The following is a 19,733-nucleotide window of genomic DNA, read 5'->3' as shown; positions in this document are numbered from 1 at the left end:
TGTGTAATATTTTATTTACAGATTAGTTTCATAGTCATAGTATTTATGAACAATCTGTTCATTGTAACTATGTATGATGGGAAACGTTCAGACAGTCGGCTAGAGGGGTTAACCATGTGTATAAAAACGCCGACTTGGGTTTGTATTAATAGTTCAGAGATATAAAACAGGGGGTGACTGGCTGCCTGACTTATGTCCTTCGTACATTACTAAAGTTGGCCATCTTTTTCTATTTTTATCTCACCAACGGCCATTTGACACGCAGAATACCTTTCATCTACAATTTGATGAATACCGGTATATTTTGGTCTGTCCTGTTGACCAAGATACGGGGTGTAACGAAGATTCACATTTATTTTTTTAAGGCTTGGAGCATGCGTACATTTGTTAACGTACATACAGGTGTGGCATCTGGAACTAGTTTAATATACATGTATGATGCTAGTAAACAAAATGCAAAAAAAAAATCGCTGTCTGGAACTTACAGCATCAAATAAGCAAACGGTTCTTCCATTGTCTCGTATTGTGCCGTGTTGTAATACGTCAGATTAGTGTTATGGTTAGTCTATCATCGGGAAAATTAATAACGGTTTTGAAGACTACTCGACAAGACTTGATTAGAATTTAATGATGCTTCTCGCACATATCTGTCAAATAAGGATGCTCTGCAGTGTTATCTGATCGATGCGTAACTTATCAACTGAAAGGGGGGGGGGGGCACAATATCGCACGCGCTTCCGAACGCATCATTTAAGGGACATCAAACTTGGAAAATTTGGATCATTTTAGTTCGTTAATTTATGGTAAAAAACAGAAAGGACGGTTTTATTTTTTAGTGTAATAGAATATAAAGCTAGTTAACCGTATACTGCTCTAAATCTGGCGAGCTGGCGAGGTCAGCCCGAGGTCGACTTTGCGCTCGCGTACAAAAAAAATCTCTCTTTCTCTCTTGCCTTCTCCACGGACAAAGTGACTGGCGAGTGTGATGGTCGGAGAAATTTACGTGACTTAAATCACAACTAACTTTATCTCAATGCGACGCTATTGCCAATGGAATATGTCTGTAATTGTGAGTATTTTCATTTATTCGTTCGTTTATCAAGTATATGTATACGGTGTATGAAGGTAAACCGGTATGTATGTGGCTGGTCACTACTGAGGCAACACAAGGGGATGTACAAATTTTGACGATGTACTTCGCACGGGAAATGCGAATTATTTACATGTTTTGTATTTGAAGTGAGAAGTTTACAGAAGGATTTGAATTTTATGACAGACTATACTCCTGGCGGTACATTTTGGCTTGAAGTAGGATTAGGTGAATGTGAACTTTTAAATGTAAACTCCCGACCGGTTGTAGAACTTAAAAACGTAATTAAATTTAGCATGGTTAAACTTTGAATAAGGAAAGTGAACAGATGGTTCGGTAACTGCTAAACGTAGATACATTTGGGAATAAGTAGAATGTAAATGCGTTTACATATGTGACGCACAGACATTGTTTGCCGGCCATTAACAAAAGATCGGACAATGAGGATTGATTTTTCTGCTTGGTCCGACAATACACACAAGCCTGCGGGTCAGTCTGCCATTATTTTCGATCTATCAATGATAACAATGCTCATCTACTAACCGGCATCCCTAAAACGTGGTTTACTTTTCGAGAAACCCCCGTCAGACATTACCGGAAGAGTCAAGGAAATTTCCGCCTAGGGTCTCGTCCAAATCCTGAAAAACGAAATTGTACAATTAGTGAAACTGACCGCTTAACACGAATGGTGAGTCATCAATTTTCTAAATTAATAAATTCACAATTGAACGGATAGGAAATGTTGAGAGAGAGAGAGAGAGAGAGAGAGAGAGAGAGAGAGAGAGAGAGAGAGAGAGAGAGAGAGGGAAGAGAGAGAGAGAGAGGCGCAAATAGAAGAGTTTTCACTTTACATTTCTTGATATTCTATTATTTTTAAATATGTTAAATTGGAAGCGAAACTTTATGGAATTGAATTAATTTATAATGTAGAAATATTAGAGACTAATATATATATAAGTGAAATGTTAAATCTGATGAAGTAATCTAGTGATATTGTTGCAAAAACTTTTTATTCACTTGCTCTCAAGAGCTTGCTTTAAAATATGGATGGTATATTTATGTACGTGAATTGATTGATGAGTACATAAAAAATGTTTTATTCATTGATGTCAATCATTTGCTCAAATGCAGACTTACAAATCCGATCTCACACTTAAGTGAAATCAACATGTATCGATTTTCTCTTAACATATTAATAAATTTGCAACCGATCATAAATTAAAAAGGTCACCCCCCCCCCCCCGCCCCCCCCCCCAACACACATACCCATAGCGCCCTTTCGATTTATCGACAAAAAAGAAAGCAAAGAAAAATAATCGTATGTACAGACGTAATTCAAAACCAGGAACTGGCCACACACAGTACTGATTTTTCCATGATGCCTTGCAAACCATCAGCAGCTGTGTGACCCGCCATGTAGATTAACTGGTCATCTCGATCTATATGGGCTGATTAATTATGGAGGAATTATGTGTATCGCTAGCAAGGGCGGTAACTGCTCTCCAGAGAGACGCGGAGCAGCCATAAAACCGCGCCAAATAACGCTGCCGTCTGTATAAAACTCCAGCGCATCTAATCATGCTAATTTTAAAAGGGGGGAATTAACATTTCGACCTTCCTCTCCCCCGTCCCCACAAACTATTTTGTGCTTTTTCTGATCAACTGAATTCCACACTCAAGTGATAACCTTGAAAACGCATTTTTTCAGATGTGGCTCGTCTGCGCACTGCGTCGGGGGTACCAAGAGGATATTCCCCGCCACAATCAACGGATAATCCTTGTAGCTAATGACCTATTTCACGTGTCGATCAGTACTTTATACTGGTGATACCTGGCTATTAACATAACCGCCGTAAGAAGATCTTCACCGTTATAAGTAAATCTGAATTGCGCCTCTTCTTATGCATGCTACTTAGTAATGCGTTATTCTGTATTGTATGCTACATTGATTTTATGACGTCGATGTTATTTCGCTTTTAGTGAGCAAGGAGAGAAAAAAAGGTCTATCGAGATCTTTCACCCATCTTGGCCTTGACTCTTCGTCGACCCCGGATTTCAGATAAGAAACGCTACACTTCACACTGCGGGACAGTAGAAGTTTGCACCGTCACTTACTGTGCGCCATTCACAATCTCAATTATAAACTATTACTAGAACCATCCGACCTGTGATTAGTACATCATATACATTAACCACAATGTACAAAATTCATAATAATTTGGTACCGGATTATTTAAAAGAAATTTTCCCTTCTATCAGGACTTTAGAATCGAATTACAATACACGTAATAGAGAAGACTATACTATTCCAAAATGTAGACTAGAAATATTCAAGAAATCGTTTGTTCCTGACACGATCAATAAATGGAATAGTTTAAGTTTACTTATCAGAAACAATTCCTCCTTTACAAGTTTCAGAAGCAGTATTCAATTAAACCAAATTAAACCTCCGTCCTATTTTTGCTTCGGCAAGAGACGACTTAACATCATACATACAAAACTTAGACATAACTGTATCTTAAACTTCGACCTTTTCAGAAAAAATATTATTGAAAGCCCTAATTGCCAATGCGGATTACCAGAAGATTCTTATCATTTGTTTTTTGGTTGTAAAAATTATATCAATGCACGAAATGAATTGTTTTCAAACCTTTTGAACTTAAATCAAATTAATATTATTAATTGTCATTTACTTTTGTGGGGAGACGAATCTCTGAGTGTCAATTTAAACCAACATATTTTTTAGCTGTTCAAAGATTTATAAGAGATTGTGGCAGATTCGTGTAACTTCAATTTTACTGCCTAAACCAAATTCAACAGAACTTTTTATACATGTACGTTTGTTCAATAACTTAACTATATTAGTAATATCCATTTCTATGTACTTTCCATTGTAAACTACTATACAGTTGTAAATTGTTATACTTGGTAAGAACCTCGTAAGTTGTAAGAACTTGTGTTCGAACCATTTGTATATGTTTATACAATAAAATATGTTCAAACCAACATTAACCTGTTACCTCTATCATATACTTCTCAATCGCTACTAATATGTAAATGTACGAAGTAATCGTCTAGACCTCTCTCTCTCTCTGTCTCTCTCACACACACACACACGCATATTAGTTTTTATAGTTCTAAAATTGTGACAAAATCTTAGTTTCTGGTTTTTGAATAAGATATTTTGGAGCATAAAAATTAATATCCTTAGTTTATCTTGGACAATTTATTTGTGTAAATAGTAGGATATTTCAGATAATATTACAAAAACATCACAGATAAAATGTCTTACTTTTATTGGGATGATTACATGTACATACTGAACGTGTTAATGATTTATTTAAACACTATCCAATCCAAGTAAATCAGAAAACAGCACCTTTAACAAACTTGTCAGAGAGAGAGAGAGAGAGAGAGAGAGAGAGAGAGGCGGGATTTCTTGTCGTCTTCTTGCATTTGATTTGGATTATTTTTTTATTAATTATCGTGTGTAATAAAAACCGCGTAATATCATGACCGAACAATAATTTGTCCATCGTTCTTTTGCGGCCACCAATTGAAAAGAATGGGTTTCCCATGATGTATTCATTTATGTAATTACTGTTATTATTCATTTGTTTATACAACATTTTATTTTTTATATGTATGGTTTTAATATTTTTCTTATTTTCTATGGAACGCCCTAACTGCCTTGTGTGGATAAAATTAATTTTATGATGATACTTCGTCAGCATTTAATGTTGAAAGTATCATAATATAATGTTAAAGTAATAGCTTATGAAGACAAAGTATTAGCATTTAATAAGAAAGTATCAGCATGTGCTGAAGAATCATATATAACGAAGATCATCCACATGAGACAGTTGAGGAGGCGTTCCATAATTTTCATTTCTATATATATTTTATGCATCTTATTAAGCTAGTTTTACCACCAAAACAATATTATAATATCATATTGATACAGGAATACTTATATTCAAAGTAATAAGCGCAACTGGGTTTTTCCCCCCTATAAATCAGGATTGTAGCATTCGACTGTACTGCTTATAATATTTCAAAATGTCGTCGAAATTGAGAAATAAATATATACATGGCTCTAGGAAGGCAAATCGCCAATGTTACTATAAATAGCACAACTTCAAAAGTAAACAAAAAACCAAACAGCGTCAAAGTAAAAGCTTCCACTAAATCAAATAGTTACACAAAGAGCCACGTTTTGTCAAAAGTGTTGGCATTTTGTTTCTTTTTTTTTAATTTCGAGAGAATTGTCTATCTTTTTTAGTTTTCTTATTGATAACGTGTTTTAAAAACAAGACTATGCACTTTGGACACATACAATGCACATGAATTTCCATGAACTACTTTGCTGCGCGTTGAAGAAATGGGAATTGAATATATATCGCTTGTTGCAAAAATTCAAGGCAGCAACTGTTGATTTTTTTTTCTTCTAGACACACATATTTTTGTTTATAGCCGCTTACAAAAATTTGGTCGCTCTCTGACGCTTTGCCGATATTAAAAGCATGAGAGAGAGAGAGAGAGAGAGAGAGAGAGAGAGAGAGAGAGAGAGAGAGAGAGAGAGAGAGAGAGAGAGAGATTTTCAGTTTTTACTGCACAATATGCATAAAGACACACCAAAAGAGACCGGCTTTCAGTACTTCAGTACTTTGATTTAGACTAGTTTGTGTGGTTGTTTGTGGTTTGTTTTTGTGGTTTGTGTGGTTTTTTGTGGCAGCATCTATCAATATTGTACGAGGGGTATTCAGAAAGTTTTGTTCTTGGTAAAGAAAAAACCCCAAATGGAATATTTTATGTATTTTATCTCTTCGGAGTAGTATCTTTCATGCTAGATGCATATACACATTGCAAGACGTACAATCCGATTCTTACGTTTTTGTGTGCTCTTCTTTTATGTATAAACTATTTATATGGCTATCAATCTACATGTGTCATTCAACTGATGCTTTTGACTTGAAGAATATCGTAAAATTTAGAAGAAACGAAAAAAAGTTATGCGGAAGGGCAGGGGGGGGGGGGGGTGGTGGAGAGTAAGGAGGATAAGAAATATATGACCAAAAACTCCTTCTTAAACGAGGAATTTCGGAACTTTCTCGGATTTGGACCTAGCTTGAACATTTTAATGCAAAAAGGGAAAAGGCTCAAGATTAATACTTGTTGTTTTTTTTTGACGTCTGATTTTGTACTACTGTTTGTACTACTGTTTCAGTTTTGAAATATTCTGCGTTTGTTTGGTCTTCAGTTAGTACCAAGTATTATAGGTAGTTGGACGCCCCCCTTCCACCAAATTAGTGAAAACAGTATATATGTACACAGTATTGATTAATTTTTATATTTCAAAAGCATCTGAAATTTATTGGATGATAAAAGCCTATATTTTTGTCATCTTTACTTTATTATGGTATTGTCTAGTCGCTTGAATATGAAGCATGCACGCTTCCCCTGTTACAATATTGTTAACATATATTTACCAAACAAATACCGATAGGAAGGGATTTTTTCGCACAAGCAAGAAGACTATATTGCATATTGCTATATATCATTCAGTCAACGATTAATGTATTCAACAAGCAGATATCCGTCTTTATCCAAGGTTTGTGTAAATATTTCATAAACTGTTCCCATTGGTATCTGATCTGTACGAACTATATGTGTACCTTTCCTTTTTAAATTGTTTAAAACAATTCAAAAATTACCGGAATGTTTTCATTTTTATTTTTGGTTGCTATTACAAATTGGCCTTTCAGATCGTGCATCAACATCAACACATTCTCTACCATCTTTTAATATTTTAACTGCATTCAAATTGCTTTGTTTCACTGTTGTTGGTCACATGCAATCGAAGTTTTTAAATGATTTGTTTTAATCGAACATGCTCTCGTGTGACACACACCCCGTGATAAAACAGGAAATTAATATGTTTACGGTACATGTACCGGTATTTCAATAATATTTTCACTTTAGAATTTAGCAATTTTCTCTTTAAGAACGATATGGTAAATAAGAAATCCGAAGCACAGATTCTCTATGTGACAGTGTGCGTTTGAAGTTCGAAGTTATCTTTTATTGTAATTTTCAACGGAGAACGAGGAAAACATTCGTCTTTAATATAGATTAAAAACCTTGTATAGTTTCAAAGAATAAAAAAATCATGTCATTTATTTTCATGCAAAATGTTTGCGATAAATATAAAATATAACAATAATTAATTTAGTGAAATATTCCAATAAACTTTAGGTCAGCACACTTTTCAAGTCCTCTCTTCAATTTTCAGTGATCCAAAATGATTAATCCATCATTTTGTTCATGTTTTATTTTTCTTTACCTTCCCCTTTTTTGTATTGCCCAAATAGTTTTTTTTTATTTGTAGCCCATTTCCGTATATAAATGAAATATCCGTTCTATGGATGCAAAATGAAACAAGTTAACGCGCGCAATGATAATGAAAAAAATTCGGTTCTGTCGGTGAGGGTTATTGATTCGGTGTGGCACGTTTACCGGGCACTGACTTCATGGCCGGTGATGCTTAGGAGGCAGAATATTCTAAGTGTAGGGAGGGAAACGCATTCCGTATCTTATCCGGTTACGATTCATTTATTAGTAAATCGAAAATATGCAGGGAATAAATCGCATAAAAGTATGTTTATGAAGTAAGTATAGAAATAATTTTTCGATTTTGCATTCTTTTTGAAATAATGTAACATTAGGCAATAATACAGTAATTGGACGTATATTGTACATGAATTTGAAAAGTAGATTAAGGAAAGTATTATGTAAAGTGAAGCAATGAAATGAAATTAATTATAAAGGAAATAAAATGGTTTCAATGAAAAGACAATCTAGAAATTAGAAAATGAGCTGACAGAGTTGAGAGTTATTGTTCCCGAATAAGCTTGAATTCGAAAATAAACCTTTTCTTCCCAAAAGGAAGATATTGTTTTGAGAAAAATATAGTTAATAAAAAATTGAAGGTTAAAATAAGGAACCAACAGGTGGTATGGAGATGTTTTATATATATAGAACAAAACAATTGCTGGAGATTACCTACAGAAGCATTTATCCTCTGAGTGAGGTAACAGCAAAGTTATCAAACACTGGATTGTGTCTGATCGAGCTGTTGAAACTGTTGTCAACGCGTTAGCAGTGTGTAAGAAGATCTAACATTGAGGCTGCTGAGCCGATTGCAACGATTGCTAAACGGATTACTCAAAGGGATGCAAGGCGGATAGATCTCTTTAGAGTCATCGGCCATTTTAGTCTTATAACAACATACAATATATAATCTTAGCTCTACATTTACCATAATCCCTTGCTGTTTTACTGTAGACTGAGGACCCGTTGTTAGCACAGGGAGCATTCAAATTTTTATTTAAAAACTGTCCTTGTTATACTTTTTGTTCTGTCGTGAACATGTGAACAAAAAAGTGCTTTGGGGACCTTTCTTGTAATTCTTCACTTTCGGAGGGTGAATTTGAACTTGGTGTTATATGAATACGTCTATGCTCAGGTAAAATCATTATATTTCGCGTCCTCTGATACTTCAGGGGAAAGAAACGTTTCAGGATGAAAAGGAAATCTTTTTGAAGCTCGTTTGTAAAACTCGTTTGTATGGTTGTGAGGGGGTTTGTAGGGTCATCTGGGGTTTAAATCAACTCGACCGTTTTTATCAGGTCAAAATTTTAAAATGAGTGAGGTTACCGAAGGGTTTTTTTTCTGCTGACCAACAGCGAAGAATTATTTCTTTTTTTGAATTATATTTGTTTGACTTGCAAGTATACAATTGTCAAGACCTCAACTGTTTTATTTTTTATTTACAGAGATCTGGTGATAGTGTCTGCACCATCAACATTTTGGTGAGTTCATCTCGCTTTTTATACATAGTTATATCTTGTATATGGATTACAGTACATGTATGTCTTACATGTACAGACCCTTGACAATCTGTAAAAGTACATTGAGGGTTACTAGTAACCGAGTCAGCTTGTTGCAAGGGACAGTTGTATACGATGGTCGTTTACGACCAGCGTGTAGACAATGTAAAACCTTCATCCTTACAGCTAGTGAAGTTGCCGGTCAATCCCTTGGTTTAGATAAGTACCTACAAATTTACAAGTAAGATAATAGGAAATCATTAGCCTTGACAGGAAAACGACCTCAACACACTTAATTACAACACGTTGTGGATTCAAATTTTTAAAACTTGATTTAACCCTTATATCAAACTTTATTTTTGAATAATGCAAAGCTAGTCATTCAGCTGTAATCTTGAGAAATGTTAGTGGTTAGCAATTGTTATGTGTATTCATTTTGTGCTTGAGGTTTCAGTATCTCTTAAAATGACAAAAACCATGTAGAAAGACATTCCTCTTTTCGTTGTTGTTTGGTAATAAGATGGCATACAAGATGATTGAAGCTTGAGCCAAACCTCTGCATTTTGTTTGGCGATATTTCGCATCGATTGTGCGGACGCGCTGGTTTTAATGATTCTAAACTCTCTCTGACCTCCGTCGCCATTGTTTCCCTCTTGTCTGTACCAGATCATTTACCTGAAATGTGCGAACTTAATTTGAATTAGGATTCACCTGTAAAACTACACTTGTACCTTTTCAATGCGCATGTCATCAGCAATCGGTAATTATTGACATCTTTACTTGTTTGTCTGTATGACCGGGACCTCTTGAGTGTTATGAATGCCGTGTGGTATAATTAAGATGATGCTATCATGTTAAAACATCAGACGTTTGGGCCATGGTTCCAAACGACCAGGTGTTGGCAGCAGACAAATTGTTGTGACGCTTACGCTGTTAGCTACGGTAACTCTCGTCTGCCAAATCTGCAGGGTTATGCATGTGTCCGGTAACCTTTGACTCCTCGCTAACCGAAAAAAAAAAATCAATGAAATAGTTAAAAAATGCAAAACATATCGTGAACTGCTAGTAGTCTGCTGTATTCTGCTTGTCTATTATATTTTTGTCCATCACTAGCTACAAATAAGAAATTAAACATGTATATAAAATTCCAAAGATACTTTTATCAGTCAAATCTACAGGGATGTTGCATATATCGGATAACCTTGAACCATCACTAGCTACAAACTATAATTTTAAGCATGTATACCGCTGTCACATAATTCTGCAGGGTTCAACGTTATTCTCTTTCGAGAATTGGACAGGCATAGCCTACATCCACTTCTCAAAAGAGAATAAGTTCAACGTATGCCCGAGAATTGTCCACTAACTATTGTAATACTTGAATATTAGACTACAAAATATACCATGGTCAGTTAATCTGCAGTTTTTTGTTGCATAAATGCAGCAGTCATTGATCCATCACTCACTAAAAACTATAATAAATAGTAAAATATTTATAAAAAAAAAGCAAAGTACATTGTCGCCTGCAAATTCGTCAGGGTTCTACATTCCTTGTCTCATCACTAGCTACAATCTACAATAAAATAACCATAAATTTAAAGCGTACTATTATGTCCGGTAACCTTTCACCCACCACCAGCTAAAAGCTACAAATAAAATCATAAAAGACAAAACATACTGACGTCAACCAATTCTGCCAGGTTCGACATAAGCATGTCCGATAACCTTTGAGCAAAACTACAATACTGCCGGCAATAAATTCTGCAAGGTCCTTGCAAACCTTATGTCCGGTAACCTTTAACCCACTACTAGCTACAAACTATACTAGAATATTCACAAAAATGCAAATCATACTGCCATCAGTCAAAATAAGCAGGGCTTTGCAAAGGCCAGTAATTTTGTTTTATCTATTGCTAGCTGTATGTTGGAATATTTATTTAAAACTCCGAAACATGTTTGAGTCAGCGGTTTTTGCAAGGCTTGGCAAATGGCCGGTTCATTTTGACTTACCACTATCTTTAGTTACGAACTAATTTGGAACTTTTGTTACCAAGTGCAAAGTTTTCTTTTTTCTTTATAGATTAACAATGATGCTTGATATGTTATACCTCTTTTCCTTGTTTGATGATATAATATAGTAAAATAACCCTATAATATATTGGTAGCAACTGTCCAAATTGATTCGATGTAATTAACAAATATTTTCACCAAAAAGAAGAATTAACGTGTTTATATTTTTGTGAAGGAAATTCAAGAATGGTGGTTTCATGCAAAATTTTGTTTTAAAAAGTATCAAATGTCATAAAATCATCATCTGCAAACATATCTGAACTGCTATTTTTAGGTCCCGAAAAGAAAATTCTTTAAAGAATATAAATATTTAAAATAGTGTTGTTTAAACCAATGAAATTGCAAAAATTCTTAATTTTTTTATAGTATAAATAACGATATTTTTTGAAGAAATTTGCTATATTACGGATGTAGACAAAAGAATATCAAGAGCGCTCAAGGATACTTTTTGGCAAAGATGAATTTGTTTATGACGAGGAGACTGTCGCAGGGTCACCGTGCTGTGCATCAACGTAACCGTATGGCTATTTATAGCCCTGTTAAGGTCACACGATTTGTTTGATATGTGTTATATACATATAATATATATGCATTCTCTTCGTTGACCAAGTGTATAAATCATCTTAACAGACAGAACAGACAAAAAAGATCTTTTTTTTGTAAGTCCCGACAAGACACGCCTAGTTTTGTTGACCACTAGTCTATGCTGAGCAGCTCTGTGCTCGTTCTTTGCCATCATTAATGTCACAAACGTTTTGGCTTTTCAATCCAAAATTTTAAAGAAAACTATTTGTACGAAACGATGGGCATCCCTATATCTCAAGATGGCGTCGTTTTAGTTTGGTTAACTAATTCAACCTCGTTTTGTCTTTTGATTTCATTTTGATTTTTGGTCAACGGAATAATGAAATGGGATATTAAAAGATGGTGGTAGAATTAATATTATAAAGATAGTGCCTGTTTGGGATGGTAACAGTTGAAATTGACACCCTGAGGAAACCATTGTCGACCGACGCGAAGCGGAGGTTGACAATGGTTTTTGAGAGGTGTCAATTTCAACTGTTAACCTCTCAAACAGGCACTATTTATTTAAGTATACTGAATGTCTCAATTGTTGAAAATTTTTAACTGCTTTTATATAGAAATGATGTGAATTCTACAGCGAACAGTACGCGCATAATTTACGCGCAGGTCAAAATTCGTTGTGTTATCCGTTGCTAAGTCTGTTGCTAACGCTGAGGGTAATAGAACTGATAATCTACTGTCTCTTATCCAATCAGATTTCAGTATTTAACATGAAAGTATAATAATACGTTTTGGCTTTTCCGTCCAAAATTAAAAGAAAACTATTTTGTACGAAACTACGGGTATCCCTATACCTCAAGAAGACGGTATAAAGATTTGAAATAATATACAGTCTCCGGATTGTGCACTTCCTCTCGTTTGTGATTGGAAGAAAATACATGATGTGAAAATTTTACATTTATTCCTGTTCGGCGCAAGGGACATAATTTTCTGATGATCTTTTTCACGTACGACTTATATCAAATCTTAAAAAGTCAGAAAACGAAAAAGCAATACAAATTGCTATGAATGAAATTCAGCCTTTGATTTTCAGGTCCAACTAGTTGAAAGCAATATTCTATAATATCTATTGATATTATTTTCTTTTCTTTTATTATTTGTTAGCCAAATACAAGAATGCAAAAAAAAAAAAAATAATAATTGGATCGGTATGGCTAATAACGGTAAAGTTCTTTGCACCTTAGATAGGTAAAAACTACATGTAATATTTGTTAAACAAAATGCTGAATGCAGCGGTATATCTTTGAATTTATCAAAATAATACGAGTCTACGACCCTTCCTAAGATCTCTTTTACCCTACTATAGTCGATATCAACTCACAAGCTCGGATATGCATTTCTCAATTTTAGACACGCAGGCTTAAAAGACACATAATGACATAAAAATGTTCCACACGCCATGGTATGTAGAGGAATGTAACATTTATAAAAAAAAAAAAAAAAGAATTAAATTGTCTTTGACAACTAATTGCTGTTTAGGGTTCGTTCTTAAGACGTTAATCTTTTTTTTAAAGCTAAACTTGGTTTGGTTAACTAATTCAACCTCGTTTAGCCTTTGATTTCATTTTGATTTTTTGTCAACTGAAAAATGAAATGGGAAATCAAAAAAAAAAAAAGTCACTGTGGTAGGATTAATGTTTTCATAATTGGGTAAATGTTGAGTTTAGTTTACAGAAAAGAAAAATGTTTAAAAAATTGTATATATTGAAAGAAAATATTGTGACGTTAATAAGCCATATATCATTGATTCAAGGAGGCTGGATTGTCAACAAATTACCCGTCAGATATGGTTTAAAATTTATGTACGACAGTTTTGGCTATACAATTTTATCCGTAAAAGAAAAATCGGAATATTGTTGATGTAAAACTTAAACATTATTTAATAACTTTAAACAGAGCTCTCCATTTAGTGGAGATTATTGTAGTCTAAAAATGGCTACCACCATCCAGCCCTCCAATCGCAACTTCTCGGGTTTTTCCCACCCTGCCGGAAAGGCCCGAGAAGTTGCGATTGCCAGCCCTCGTTAGTTTAGCTACTATTTTGTTTTTTCGGTGATGAAATTAGTTTATACAAACAAGTTGTATGTAAAAATAGTGTATGAAAGTCCACGTTGTATAGTTGTATGTTTTGATGAATGGTCGTATCTGACGGGTTTTGTATAACATCTAATAAAGTTTTATATATTTTTGCTAATTATTCTTCCTTTTGGGGAGTGCAGGCTAACTTAACGAAGTCAGTGTATCTTAATGTTGCTGAGTAAATCTATCTTTAAAAAACATTTCATTTTTAAAAACTAAATAAATAATTAGACAATTTAGGAATGTTTAGATAAAAATAAATGAAATAAAAATCAAATTTAAGCATTTTTTAAGGGGTTGTCATCTTCACAATGCATTTCTCAAATTTTCGTATGTCCTCTTATTTGATAATTAAAAGCTGAAATATCTTTAACAATCAAATCAGTAATTATTTATGGAAGTCACGTGTTTTGTCCACGTGCAGCAGACGATACTAGGTCAGGTTGGTCCGTGCTCCCGTTCCGACCGAGACTTTGCCTGGAAGAAATTCCCGCAATTTATCAAGAAGCAATCCACTATTGTGTACGATGAATTGCAATTTTATTGTATTTTGAAAGAAAATTGTGTAGCATTTCGTTTTGCAAAGCTAGAAAAAGAAAATTTTCTGTATGACACACTTTTTAATTTAAACATTAAAAATATGCATTATGACCAGATTGCATATTTTTAAAAATAAAATAACCAAAGCAACCGAGAAAAAAAACTTTTGAAATAAATTTCGACTAAACTTTTCCCTACTGGTATTATTTGCAGACTAACACTGTTAATTCAAAAAAAATCAGGAAACTATTTTGTCTCTTTGATATATATAATCAATAAACAAAAACGAGAAAGATGGTAAAAGATTTTTTTGAAGATAACAATGTTAAAAGAAAATCACTCTCAAATTAGATCATTTCATGAATTTCTTTAATGAAATTCCAGATAGCATAATATGGTTCTATTGCCTGTTGCATTGTTTAACCCTTTTGCTATGGTTATATCATGAGGCTTGTTGTGTTTTCCTTGTGGTTTTTTGATCCAGCTATATGATTTGTGGTCATCACATATAGCGTTAAAATGGAGGAATACCCATATAATGGTCGCTAAGTTCGCAGCTTGTTGTGTTCGTAAATAAAATTGAGTGTCAGCAAAGTTATTGATCTAGCCGCAACAGATATTCATCGGCCGCTGAACCAGTGCTGCAGCCAAAGAAAAACCCAACCCAACAAAGTGGCCGCCATCTTGAATTAGTAAAATGATGGTCTTAAAGCATTGTCAAACCCTGATAGATTTTTAAAAACTGTCTTCAATACGCTTAGATTGTCGATAAGATTATACCAGGTATTTTAGAGTTAATCATAATTTTATGGACTTGGTTTGAACACAATCTATATCTTTCTTAGGAACTTGAATGCAAAATGAGCGGGAAAACAGAACTTTGATCTTGAAAATTTGATCGAATGTGTTGTACAAATGTATAAGAACAACTTTTTCTTTTTTGTTGATGTTCCTAATTTTTGTTGTTATTCTGTCCTGATTCAGCGGAATTTTCCCATTGTCTTTAAGTGATCGTGAGTCATTGTAAGAGACCTCGTAAACGTGGATTGACTCCGTTGTTTTTCAGACTTATACAGTTCACAGTCTTGTTGAGTTATACGAAACAACTCGGACAAATATCAGGGGACAATAACCTCCACACTCAAGCGTCCTTCAGGTCAAAAATACAAAAACTTAAAATATATACAATTTTATTGGATAAAACCCGCCCTCTTCAGCCAAGCGAGACAAGCTTGAGCTACTGAATTCAATTCGTTGCTTTCTCATTTCCCTACCACATGCACTGAATGCCGATTTTCTGCTGTCCGTTTGCTGACGGTGGTATAATAGGAGTAGAGCAGAAGAGGGTTTCTACATCGGAATTCTTTCAGATTATCACCGGCGCGCCAACCAAACAAGTCGGGCTGTAAAGGGTCAGCCAGAGTTCGCCTCCGCGAATGTCAACACATTGTACTGAGGCCCTTTCGTATTGGATCAATGGAATAGTCCTCGCAAAACCAGGCAAGTACAAATTAATTAATCAATTTTTTTTTCATTTCGATGTTTGAATTCATATTAAAAAAATAAAATAATTAGTTGACACATCTTGGCTAAAAAATGGGTTTTTGTAAAATAGCGGACATGCAATGTCCGTCTTTTAAGCTGTCCTTTTAATTTTCATAGATATGGCATTGTGTCTGAAAATAGTAAAGCAAACATAGTTTAATATTTAATAAAATTAAAAGTTCACGCCGAGTGGATTTTAACCATGCCTAATGTCTTGTGGAACTGTGGTCTGGTATAATCAAATCTTAGTTCAGAAGCCCGTTATTGAGAGGTCATGATGTTCACTAAATTAAATCTAACGGTCTTCTCTTTTAAATATGTCCACCAATAATTTCTTTGCAATGAATTTCATAGGAAAGAAGGAAAAAGAAATGGGGGGATAGGTTTGTCCAGCACGCCAGGGATTTTTTTGTCGCTGGTATTTAAAATTGATACAAATGACTGTTCAATCATTGAATAAACATCTATGAGATATTAGTTGTTCGTTGAAATCGGTAAATTTTACGACATATATTGCTAAATATGTATAAATTAGTTTTTTAAGCTCTATGAATCTGTCAAGTTTATTAGGTTGGTTTTAAAGATTACAGCCTATGTTTGTTAATCTCTTTTACCCTGTGGCGAGTTTACTCTGAATGTTATTTCAAATCATTTTCAATGGAAGAAATATATGTACATGTACACTAGTGTCTGAAGAAGTCGAATAGAGGTCACGTGACAAAATGGCGTCCCAGGTCAAAGCCCTATGATGGCTGCCGTGGAAAGGTCCTGGCCGATTATTGCACGCTGTAATCAGTTTTTGCATGCCAACACTCGTTGGTTTAATGCTAGATCATTTTGTTTTAACTTGGGTCATTGTTGAAATGAAATTCAATAGGTTTTTTTCTCATTATTCTATTAAATCATGTTGTCATGCTTGAAAATATTAAGAAAGTGTCTTATGAATATTAAGTGTTTTCATCACTGTGTCCTCCTTTTTGTGCCTACATTGTTTTAACCAATCACATGTCAATTAATAAGTGTACACAAAATATCAAATCTGTGACAATGAAGAAACCTTTTGGTTTATGTTTTACTTAAATGTTGTGCCCTTTACAGATAATTTTCCAACAAAGCAAGGTCGATCAATAAAATTGCTTAAAAGGAAAAGGATTTAGAGCAAAAATGGGTAAATAAAATGGTGTCATTTCCTCAAGGATATATTCAAATGAAATTAAATTGATTTTTAACGGGGGGAAATCAGGGTATTGATATGTTTTAGGTGTTTTGATCTTGGATTGTGCCTGTTCCAATGATAAACAGGTTTACGCAATTTTTTAACTACATCGTATGCTTGGCAATATAAATTGAAACTGTCTTTTAAATTACATATTTCTGTATTAAATACAAAACTTACAAAAGAAGATATAAACAGTTGTTTTTTTAGAATGTTTCGTGATTTTTATAATGAATTTCCTTTGTGATTAAATTAGGAGGCATTAATAAAGATTGTAAGTGGCTAAAATGGAAGATGGTTTACGCATTGAACCATTTTATTTATTACATCAAAGCCCATGGCCTTGAAACTTGTTATTTTCGACAAACAATTTTGCTATTTTTTATTTGGACATGCGCAGTAGATTGTGGTGAGAAAACAGCGGTATAAAACGCTGCCATGCTTAAGGCGCTTCACTTGAGAAAGAAATTTTAATGATTGTATAATTTTTCACTTTGGAAGACCATTATATAAATCGTTTTCTGAGCAATGCAAATTGCAATAATTATCAATGTTTAGAGTAACTACATGTATATATATATATATGATGCTGCATGTGGTATGAAACTGTTTTTTAATTAAATTTGGATTTATAACATTAGATTTTTCATACTCATGTCACTTTGCATAAAGGTATTTCCATTTGAAAATATTTTTAATTAAAAATTGTTTAATTACAGATATAGTTACAAAATTAAACACTGTCTTATTTCTAATTACTGAGTATCTTAGATTGAGATTTCATATTAAAATTACTTTTACTTACTCTTGGTAATAAAAAGTTCGTATGCATTGATAGCAATTTCGCTTTTGCTTGTTACTTGTTCTTGAATTTACACTCTGATATTTAAGTGAATATAGATTATCTTGATAACAGTTTCTTTGATTATTACTTTTACACCAGTATAATAAATATTTTTAGATCTAAGCAATTTTTAATAGCAAGAGTTATTCGCCGTTGGCCGCCATGTTCGAGGTCCACATGCCTAGATTCTTTTATTCAACCAATTTTAACTTGTCATATTGAGAATTATGGTGTAAATAACACTAACTATTCGAACGAACATTTGTTAGAGGCTAATCTAGTTACCACTTCTCCTATTGGTAAGATTTTCCCCGGTATACATCCAAGATGGCGCCCAAGGAAAATAACTCAGATGGAAAAATAACTACAAAATCAATCCATTTTTAACATGTTTGGTTAAAATGGAATTTTTGAACAACAAAAACACTAAATAAAATTATTAGGAATACAAACAATACCCAACTAGTGTCTGCTTTCAGGTTTAACCCCGGTTGGTACCACATGTATATCGTAATGATTATGTAATAGATACATGTAATACATTTGCTATTTTTGTACATGCCTGATGCCTGCACGTGTAATAACATAAACATTTATTCACTTTATGATTAAAAAATACAGCAATTCTATTGGTTTCTAATTACATTAAGATTGGCATCGGGCTGAGAGCTGATGGAAACTACTCACTGCTATTTCTAAGAATCTAAGAAAGAATGGTAGAGATCTGTACTTTGTGAATGAAGTTGTACGTTGGCTTGCTACATTACATACATTTTAATAAATTATTGTTAGTTTTGCATTTTTAAAGGTATATTTGTAATAAAAATATATTTTAGTTCAATTCACATAGTTTTATATCTTTAAGGAAATAAAACACAACGATGATGTGCCAGACACGATACTTAAATTCAGAAACACCCACATTTCAATCACTGCCATTTCATTATATTTGTTAGAAGTAGGTATATAGTTTTTTGAACGAAATTGTCTAAGAATGTCTCAAGTTACTTTAAGATGCACCGATTACATATACATGTAACTGCTTTCGTTCATTTTTAAAACAAAATGAGTTTCAAAAAAATTGACTTTGTTTAGAAATTAAGTCGTTATTTTAAGGTGGCTCTATACACCCACAGTTTATTCCAATTTTCAATAGAGGACCACAAAACATATACTTATCAAATATTAAAATGACGATAGAGATACTATAGGTATTTTTAAAGAATTTTTTAATGTTTTTTCGTGTTTTTGTAAAATATTTTTTAAAAAGACAGCTATTAACAAATTGAGAGAAATTATTTTGTCATATGATGGATATCTCCTTCGGACACATAAAAAAAATATAACAATTCTTAACATTCAGAAATGTTATTATTGCAAATTATTTTTGTATTTCCCCAAAACATATTTTTTCATATTTTCTTACTCTGTTGACAAATCATCTGAAAAAGTTGCTTGATGTTATAAGAAAATGTATTTTAATGAATTTGACATAAAAAAAATTGAATGAAAACCATTGCAAATAAACACAAAAAAGATCTTAAATTTTATTTGGTATGAAAGTTCCTCATGTAAGGGTTATCGTTCCTAAGTCCCAAGGCCCAAACACCTTGGGGACTTTTCATTTCTGAGTTGAAGAAAATTTCCTGAATATAATGTTGGAATGATAAATACATACATATTTCATTATATACTTTGCCCTGTATAAGTGAATATATTCGCTTTAATGCAAAACTAAGTCAAATAAATAAAGGGGAACATTGACTAGGCTAATAGGATTTATGTATCCCAACCTGAGAGAAATTCAAAGCAACCCTCTCATCCCCGTAAGGTGTCGATATTAATGTGCATTAAAGTATAATTGAAATATGTTCA

General features: G+C 33.5%; 1 long non-coding RNA gene across 1 annotated transcript; it reads left to right on the top strand.

Annotated features, from left to right (window-relative positions):
• Positions 1 to 964: 964 nt before the first annotated feature.
• On the top strand, positions 965 to 17,663 carry LOC128171739 (uncharacterized). Its single transcript, XR_008242138.1, has 3 exons — positions 965 to 1,069; positions 8,926 to 8,961; positions 15,624 to 17,663. It is a non-coding gene; the product is annotated as an uncharacterized LOC128171739 (long non-coding RNA).
• The last annotated feature ends 2,070 nt before the right edge of the window (positions 17,664 to 19,733 follow it).

Source organism: Crassostrea angulata, chromosome 1, assembly GCF_025612915.1.
Source record: "Crassostrea angulata isolate pt1a10 chromosome 1, ASM2561291v2, whole genome shotgun sequence".
NCBI lineage: Eukaryota > Metazoa > Mollusca > Bivalvia > Ostreida > Ostreidae > Magallana > Magallana angulata.
Note: the sequence above shows the minus strand (reverse complement) of the source record. Positions and strands in the feature narration are given on the sequence as shown.